An 8,136-nucleotide genomic window follows, 5' to 3' on the forward strand; every position below is an offset into this window, starting at 1 on the left:
TGATAACGTAAGGGGAAAGTTTGTATTGAGGAGAAATTTGTCAGTGATCAAGGTTGTTGTTACAACATCCAGCCACATTATTTTGGCGCCCGGAAAAGGATTGCCGAGGTGGGATTGGAAGCTGGACTGTTGGACGAAGGACGGAATTAGGAATAGAAATTAGATTTAAGGTTCATGAAAAATGGAAGAACAATTAAACGTATTAAGGGAGGAATTGCGGTTGGTTAAAGAGCGTGAGAAGTTATCCATAGAGAAGGAGAAGTTGTTGCTTGAGAATGCGAGGCTGAGTTGTGAGAATGAGGAGATGCGAAAGGAACTGAAAGCTCTAAAGGGAACTGTAGAGAGAGTGGAAGGTGTTGAGATGAGGATGCGGGAGAATGAAGAATGAATGGAGAAACGAATAGAAGATATGATGGGGCAAGTAATGGGGATGATGAAAACTTTTATGGGTGAAGGCGCAGTCGGAGGAGTGGCTTCTGCTTCAGGTAATGGGTTGATAGTGGAAGAGAAGGCTAAAGTAAGTGACAATGGGGAAGGTAGTGATAGTGAGATTGAAGATAAGGGAATTAGGCATAGTAAGGATGAACAGAAATGGGATAGGAAGAATGAAAAGAAAGGTAAAAGTAATGTGAAGAGGAAAAAGAAGAAAGGTCAGGATGAGAGTGAGGATGATCATGAATGGGTAAAAGTGGTAATTAAGAAAAAGGGTAAGAAGGGATTTGTTAAAGATAGGAATTTGAGTGATGGGTGAAAGTGGTAAGTAGGAAAAAGAGGTAAGAAGGGATTTGTTAAAGATAGGAATTTGAGTGTAGAATTAGATTAATTGTATTCAAATGAGGAAGAAGGCAACAAGAAGGGATTAGGCAGTGAAGATAGTCGTGAGAATAAAGGTGAGGAAGAATGTAAGACAGTGTTTATGAGAGAGGTACCGAGGTGTGAAAGGTTTAATGAACATAGCAGTAGGGATGTGTATGACTTTTTAGGGAGTATGAAAGGTTCTGTCAGGCTAAGTATGGTGATAGTAAGAGAGTTTGGTCTAGGGAGTTTGGAGAATATCTGACAGGGTATTTGTTGACAATGTATGGTGTGATAATAAGTGTAGGGGATGTTGATTATGAAAGTGTGAAAAAGAGAATAATTGAACAGGTAAAACGTATGAAAGGGAGTGCTATGTATAAGCGTAAGAATGATTTTAATGAAGCACGGATGAATGTAGGAGAAGCAATATCTATGTATGTATGTAGGTTGGAAACGTTAGCTAGGAAGAAGTATGGGGATGAAGGCATAATGTGAATGCAAGGGTTGCTAGGTAAATAGAGGATTTGAATGAATTTTATTTTAGGTTATAATATGCACCGGGAAGTAAAAATGTGATAGCATATGCCATGTCGAGAATGCATGGTAGGATGGAAGATAATGAGAGTGATCATAATTCTGAAAGGTTGCCTGAAGGTTTAGCTGTGGAACAAAGGTTTGAATGGAAAGATATATTATATAAATGCGTCTTAAGAGGGTTGGGTGAGTTAATACAGAAGGGGTTAAATAGGGAAATACCAGGTAGCGTAAATGAGCTTAAAAGAAGGGTGATGAATGAAGTATCGAAAGAAATGGTATATAGGGAGGAGAATAGTGTACTTGAAGGGGAATTATCATCAAAGATAATAATGGTGATAAGTATGTTGTACGGTGTAACTGTGTATTAGTATTTTGGATGGAATCGATGGATAGAATATAGGGCATACAAGGAGAATGATAGGGAACATGTTTTGAGGATTCAGTGTAATGAGAAATATTCCAAATTGTTGAGTAAGAAAGATAATGGTGAGAGTGACTTTAATGCAAGATATGGGGTATGGAGGACAGTGAATATGAAGATGAACATACTGGCAAAGTGAGTGACCGAATCGAAAGGAGAGTAAATGTATGCATACATGGTGTAAAAGGAAGAATGATGACATATGTGAATATAAATGAGAATGAATATTGTAGTTTAATTGATATGGGGGCGCAAGAGTCATTGGTAAATGCGTTGGTTATTAAAGAAATGGAGAGGTACAATTGGGAAGTGAAAGGACAGTGTATGAGTGTGAGAATTCATGGGATAGGTCAGGGAAGTTTACTTGTTTGGGAAGAGGTGAGGTTGAAGGTGAAACTAGGGAGTAGGGAAGTTGAACATAATTTTATTGTAATGGGGGAGAATGAAATGCCTAGTTGTTTTTTTATAGGAATCGATTTTTCAAGGTTGCATGATGTGTCAGTTGATTTCGGTGAGGGTTTGCTTTTGATGAAAGGATGTAAGTTAATAGTAATTGAGGATAATAGCATATTTATGACGAATTTTGTTGGTATGATTGATATTATGAAGAGTGAAGATGATATGTTGACCAAATAAGAGGTGGAAGAGATGCAAGATGAATGTTTGTAGAAGAATGACCGTCCGATTTGGAAGTGTAAATGAAAGTTGTTAAAAGATTTATTGTTTGTAAGAATATTGTGTATTTTTTGCATAGGGGAATGGATCAAGATATATATGTTCCTGTATTTCCGATGCATGCAGCTGTAAGTATGTGTATGTTAGTGCATGACAGGTATGGGCATATGAGGAAGAATAAATTGTGGGAGTGCAAGCAAGAGAGATTGTTTACGCCTGGGTTGAGTCAAATTTGTAGGGATGTAGCGACTACCTGTGAGGATTGTCAGAAGGGGAAGTACGAGCGTGCATGCAAGTCCGCCTGTTTTGACGTTACGTATGAAAGAACCATTTGAGATGTTTGTAATTGATTGCGTTTCGTTGCCTGTGACTGCGAGGGGACTCGTGGGAATTATTATTATGGTAGATCACATGAGTAAGTTTACGTATGCAGTGCCTATCAAGAATAAAAGGAGCGAAACTGTAGCGAGAATGGCAAGTCAAGTGATGTTGTCGATGTGTGTGTAAGCCTGCAAAAATGTTTAGTTATAATGGACCTGAGTTTGTTGGATGGGAGTTTGAGCAGATGTTAAGAGAATGGGGTATTGAGCATGTGTATTCAACTCCGTATATGCCAAGTGCGAATGGTTTGACTAAAAGGACTGTATGAACATTGACTGAAATTTTGCGGATGATGAGTACATGTGATAATGATTGGGATTTATATGTTGGGCGTGTGTTGTGGGTGTATAATGCGACGGTGCACAAGAGTACAGGTATGTCTCTGTGTAAGTTTGTGTTGAATTTTGAAAATATAGTAAGACCGAGGTTGAGTTTGTCCGAGAATGATAGAGATGTTTGGAAGAAAGCGAATGAGAAGTTTGTAAGCTATAAAGTGGGAAAGAAAGTGTTAAAAGAAGTAATTGAAAGGGGAAGAATGAATGTTACTAAGGTTCGTAATAAGTTTGAAGGTCCATATGAAGTGTTAGATGCTGGTTCTAGTGGGTTGAGTTATGTTTTGGGTAAAGTATGTGCGGATGGTAGTGTGGAAAAGGTTAGGGCACACCACAACCAGTTGCGTAAATGGAAGGAAGTACCAGGTTATATTCAGGAAAATGGGATGAATAAATGGCTGAAAATTAACAAGTTTGAACCCAGTATGTGTGAGACATTAGGTTTACAAGATAAGCAATTGGCGTTAGTTGAGTATGGGAGGAAAAAGGAATAGGCATGACAAGGGTTTAATGTACAGGTGAGTATGGAAGATAAATGTGTTAACACAGATGAATCAAGGCTGAGTATGAATGATGCCTATAGTGTGTGTGGTTTTTCCTTTGATGATGTAAAAGAAAGTATGACGAATGCGAGAATGAGAGATAGGAGAATGATAAGAAGTATGAATGAATCTTTTATTAAAGTAGAAAATGGTTTTGATGAAATGGATTTTAGGGTCAGATTATAGTGAGGTAGATGGGATAGTGCATGATATATTAGGTGATAGGAGTACAGATGAGAATCGGAATAGGACATTGAATGATAGCGTTATGGAAGAAGTGAATGAGAGAGTATATGAAGGCCAAGTTACTCGAAGCAGAGGTCCTGTTCACGACTGCGACTGGGTTATGAAAAAAATTAGGTAAGTGTTGTGTAAGACGGATTTGGCAAAGTAAGAGGGGAGGAATGTGAATGATTAATTTTAATTTTTGTCCAAGAGTCCCGTTGCTGATAACGTAAGGGGAAAGTTTATATTGAGGGGAAATTTGTCAGTTACTGTAGATTGTTCAAGGGCGTGGGGGTTGTTGTTGTAACATCCAGCCACAACCTAACGTATTATGTGTTGTAGTTTAATGTGTTAAACTACAACAGCTGATTTTATTTTACCTAAATCAGACTCTTGGCTCTTACTACTAAGTGGCTGACCACTTCCCCACCCTTTCCACTGATTATATAAAAATTAAGTGCCTATATATTTATGTCATTAGCATTTGTTAACAAGAGAAGAATTTAGCTTTCAATAGAAACCGTGATGTCGTCGAAACCCAAATTAAAAGCAAAAACTGACAGTGGCTATTTTTCCTAAGGGAGAAAACCTGAAAAATATCAAGGTTAAATTTTTTAATTGGAACTTTAGTATTTCCTAACTGGTACAGGTTCCAGACTATTGGCTTTAGTGAAGGTCGCTCTTAACCGAAACAACTATGATAATAATAATAATAATAATAATAATAATAATAATAATAATCTCCTGTATAATAAAGAGCAAATGCCTGGCTATACATATATAAATACATTTCTTTCCTGTCACGCTGAGCGGCAGGAGGAGGAAGTTAGTCATACACTGGTGAGAGGTTACCCACAGAGGTACACTCGGAAACCACACACTACAACAAACTGCCGAACCAGTGGGTTGTAGTTAGGAAATGGGGGGTCATTTTGATGGGTCGCGCACACTAGTAATAATAATAAAGGAAGAAGACGCATTTATGTCAGCAAAAGGTATTCTTAACCTGCGTTGAGTACAAGTCTTGTACACGAAGGCATGAGCTGCTTTGGAAATACCACTCCACTCTCACTCTCACTTTCCAGTAACGATCTCAGCCTTGATATTGACGTGCGTCACATAGCGTGGAAAACACGGAGGGTAAATGTTCATACTAAAAATGCGCATGTACATACATTACATACACTTTAAGACTGAATTGTTGTGACTCGTAAGTCTGCATTGACAAAATAAAATGACAATTATGTATATTATTAATAAAGGCTTTGTACTTACTGCAATATGATAAGTTTTAATAGTCACGCTTAAAGGTTTAAAAGCTTCTCATGATTGGCAGAGGCAAGGGACAGTGACATTGCCCTATCAAGCAGGACAATGCTTAGAGACTGACCATATATACATATGATCAGCGCCCAAGCCCCCTCTCCATCCAAGCTAAGACCAAGGAGGGCTAGACAGTGGCTGCAGATGACTCAGCAGATAGACCTACAGGCTCCCCTAAACCACCCATCCTTAGTTCACAGGGATAGTAAGGTTGCAGCGACCAAAGAAACTAACGGGTTTGAGCGGGATTTGAACGCCAGACATCAGGGACGTTATCATATAGGTCACTACAACCCTTTTAGCGTAGAAGATATGGAGTTTGGCTTTAGGCAACCAAGGTTTCAATCAGAAACATTTCCAGTATTATTCGGCAGTTCCAGCAGGCGACCAATAACTGGACTAACATTCCGACTGCATTATTTATGGTAGAATACACATTCAATTCCGATCTTTATATAAATACTAGAACGTATATATAAAATATATAAAATCAACTAGAAAGTAATAAAGATAATATCTAAATAAGGTAATTGACAAATGTCCTTTTCCAATTAAAAAAAAACGCGAACTGTTATCCACATTAAACGCGTTCTAGGAATATGACAAAATTTACCATTCTGATTTATTACAATTAACTCTAATTTAATCTTGGACTGCCACCGTCTCGGCAATTATTTCTCTTTCCTAAACCTGTTGCATTTGAGTCTGGAACTTGAAAGAATGTAAAAAGAAAAAAAAAATCAATTATACGACGTACTTAAAAAGAACTCGTTCGTAAGTACGGTAACAAAACCAACGATTGATATATTCTATCTTGTTTCTCTTGTTTATCCTCTTGGTATTTTCAAGTTTTTATAGTTCTTAAACTTCTTTGGTAGTTTTCCTTATTTCCTTTCCTCACTGGGCTATTTTCCCTGTTTTAGACCTTGGGCTTATAGCATCCCGCTTTTCCAATTAGGGTTGTAGCTTAAAAGGTGGTAATAATAATAATAATAATAATAATAATAATAATAATAATAATAATAATAATAATAATAATCTTTAACGGATTCAGCATACTATATGCAGTATTTACTCAAACACACACACATAGATAAATATATATATATATATATATATATATATATATATATATATATATATATATATATATATATATTACCTTATACAATGTGGAACTATCATGTGTTCCAAGTAGTAGTAGTAGTAATAATAATAATAATGATAATAATAATAATAATAATAATAATAATCTTTATCGGATTCAGCATACTATACACAGTACAGTATTTACGCACACAAACACTCACACACACACATATATATATATATATATATATATATATATATATATATATATATATATATATATACATGAAATGACCTTGACATTGAACGTGGGCGACATTATAATCAAAGTTCTAGACCATACTCTACGGCCCTCTAATTTGGGAACTGTGTTGACCAAGGCCTTGGTGTTGACAATGACATAATGACCCTGATTTTGTTTACCATACTAGTGTACGTGACCCGTCAAAGGGAACGGCTAAATAATTACATAAATACACACACGCGCACACAGATTTAACCTTCTCCACCCATTGGGCGGTACCGTAAACAGATTATATATATATATATATATATATATATATATATATATATATATATATATATATATATATATATATATATATATATATATATAACAGACACTTGCTGTTTATTATAAAGGGGAGATTTTCAACAAAGGAACTTTATTAAACTAAACTCTATGTTATACTGGACAATACAACAAAACACTACCTAATTACTGGACAATACAACAAAACACTACCTAATTTATAAATCCATTCGCCACCTTTTCATAATATGATTCCTTGTGTTAAATACTTACTAATACACAATGGAGTAATTAAACACGATCAAGTGAAATACACGGATACCACATACACTCCCCTGCAACAATACTATCTGCTCAATACTTGGGTGCTCTAAGTCAGTCTGTTCTCATGTCAATAACTGCGCATTTCCCTGGAACGTTTTCCTCCATTGAGGTTCAAATATCTCTGCAGTAATAATTCCTTTTCTTGCTTGAAATATTTAAATCTATATCAAGTAACACACGTAAATATAAACATAACATATTCAGCGCAATAAAACAATGACTACTAATACTGTTGTGGAGACAGGTGTTCTCACAATGTCTAATCTTTATGAATAAGTGAAATGGGGGTAATTTTCCGGAAATTATTTCCAATTTTCGGAAATTATTTTCCAATTCCCGGAATTTATTTCTAATTTCCGGAAATTATTTTCAATTTTCGGAAATTTTTTCTTAATTTTCGGAAATTATTTGAAATTTCCGGAAATTATTTCCAATTTCCGGAAATCGTTTCTAATTTCGGGGAATCATTTTCCAACTTCGGGAAATCATTTCCAATTTCAGGAAATCATTTCAAATTTTGGGAAATCATTTCCAATTTCGGTAAATTATTTCCAATTACCTGTACAAAATTACCTGTACAAAGAAGAAGGAACAACGTCAATAGAATGAACAGGCTCTGGAGTCCAGATATTTCGACGTCTGGTTACTACAAACGTGCTAGTAACTGTGGAGACTTGAGAAAACAGCGTTCAACAATCTAGTAACTAGTGACGGTATTGATAAAATCGGTTTCAACTCGGTGAATCATACGAGTACGGACGAAAAATATACCTGGCTTAACTTCGAGGCACAAAGCGAATATCTTTTCAAGTTCCTGATTCTGATTATTGGTCTTTCATTATACAGCGTCCCAATATATATATATATATATATATATATATATATATATATATATATATATATATATATATATGTGTGTGTGTGTGTGTGTGTGTATATGTATATATATACATATAT

General features: G+C 35.7%; 1 pseudogene; it reads right to left on the minus strand.

Annotated features, from left to right (window-relative positions):
- LOC137645090 (putative exonuclease GOR) overlaps positions 1-7,831 on the minus strand; it is a 9,758-nt pseudogene extending 1,927 nt beyond the window's left edge.
- Between the last annotated feature and the right edge of the window lie 305 nt (positions 7,832-8,136).

This window comes from Palaemon carinicauda, chromosome 8, assembly GCF_036898095.1.
Source record: "Palaemon carinicauda isolate YSFRI2023 chromosome 8, ASM3689809v2, whole genome shotgun sequence".
NCBI classification, from domain to species: domain Eukaryota; kingdom Metazoa; phylum Arthropoda; class Malacostraca; order Decapoda; family Palaemonidae; genus Palaemon; species Palaemon carinicauda.